This window comes from Mus caroli, chromosome 17, assembly GCF_900094665.2.
Source record: "Mus caroli chromosome 17, CAROLI_EIJ_v1.1, whole genome shotgun sequence".
Lineage (NCBI taxonomy): Eukaryota > Metazoa > Chordata > Mammalia > Rodentia > Muridae > Mus > Mus caroli.
In genome coordinates, this window is record NC_034586.1 from 74,563,473 (window position 1) to 74,565,424 (window position 1,952).

A 1,952-nucleotide genomic window follows, 5' to 3' on the forward strand; every position below is an offset into this window, starting at 1 on the left:
TATATATATATATATATATGCACCCGTGTGTGCCTGGTGCCCACAGAGGTCAAAACAGGATGTTAGCTCCCCCTAGAACTGGAGTTACAGATGGTTGTGAGTCACCTTGTGGGCGCTGGAAATCAAACCCAGGTCCTTGTCAAAAGCAACAAGTATTCTTAATCACGGTGTCCTTTCTCCAGCCCTTACATGTAAGGATTTCTTAAATACTAAATGTCAAGTTTCATAAATGCAACCACTAAGCTTGGGAAAGAAAGCGTGGTTCCACTTCTCATTAGAGAACTAACTTTGAAAGGACAATGATCAAAAAACAAAACAAACAAACAAACAAACAAAAAACTGGCGATAAGAATGGAATGAAAGGAAAATGTAAATACTGCAAAAAAGGCATTATTCCAGGGCGGTTGTTTCCCTGTCAGAACATAGGCTACTAACTCATTCTACCATGAGAACCCCGAAGCACCGAGCTCAGGCGTCTGGGGAGCTTTCTCCGCCACCCGTCCCTCGCCACCGGGACCCAGAATAGTGACCGTAGGGTTCCGATCGGCGGAGGCGGGCCCCACGGGGACCCTGNGGCAGGGGCGCCCAGGGCAACCCCTCGCCCCGGGAATGCAGTGCTCCNGGTCTGGATGCACCGGGCCGCTCCGAAGACCCNAACAACTGAGAGTCTGCTGGAAACGCAAACCGGGGTCCCCGGGCCGCCCTGGGATGTCAGCCTCCCGTCGCAGGAGTCCTCGAGCTGTCAACCCNGAGGCTGAGGATCCCCGGCCTTAATACTCGAATTCCCTCCTCAGCCCTCGGAAAATGTCCGGGGACACAGGGATGTCACAGCCTGCAGGCTCTGACAGCGCGCGAGACCGCCTCACCTCCAGATCTAGTCGGGGCCGAGCAGCCAAGCTCCGCAGTGCCCAGGGACCCGGATGCCCCGCCTCCCAAACTCCGGCCCTCAGGAAGCCGGGAGACGACGCATGCGCGAGACGCAGGTCCTGCGCACCGGCCCGCCCCCACATTCTCTTAGCCCCGCCCACCCTAAGTTTCGAAGCGAATCGGCNGTCGGGGACGAGTGGGACGTTTGTGGGTCCTGCGCCAATTNCACGGCGCATGCGCAGCGCGACCTCCGCGGAGCNGGTTCCGGGCGGTAAAGCTCCGGCTTTAGGGTGTGCGGCCGCCCAGGAGAATGACAGAGGTCGGTGCAAGTTGGCTGTGACTGCCCATCGCAGCGTCAGCTACGCCCCGTTCGTAAGTGGTCGTTTTGGTGGGAGGGTGCAGGGGGGAGGAGAGCGGGAGGGAAGAAAGAGCCTGCGATGCCCGAGGCACCCACAGGAGAGTTAGCCCAGCTCTGTGTCTTCTGTAGCTCTGCTTCAAACTCGGTGCTCAATACTGAAATACGCTAGCAGCACCTATAATCTTCCTGTTGAGAAAGTGGTTGCTCCATTATTTCGGAACAGGCAAAGCGCTTCACCTAATCTTGCTCTGGCTCTTTGACACACACCACCTCCAACCATCAACAGATGCTGCGTGATTTACCCCCTCAGACCCAGAATCTTGACCACTTCGCTGTTGTGACTCTTAAGTGAGAGGTCAGGCCACCAGCATCCCTACCTGGGTCATCTATCGACTTGTGGAGGTTATTCTTATATTTGAAGGAAGTGGATATTGCTAGTGTATGTTGTCCTCATAGGAGGAGAACCCTCACATTTTAAGACCCAATTCCTTATTCTTTTCTCTTTCTTTCTTTCTTTCTTTCTTTCTTTCTTTCTTTCTTTCTTTCTTTCCTTCTTCCTTCCTTCCTTCCTTCCTTTTTTTTTTCTAAGATTTATTTATTATACAGCGTTCTGCCTGCATGTATGCCTACAGGCCCAAAGAGGGTACCAGATCTCATTATAGATAGTTATAAAGCCACCATGTAATTGAACTCAGGACCTCTAGAAGAGCAGACAGTTCTTTTAACC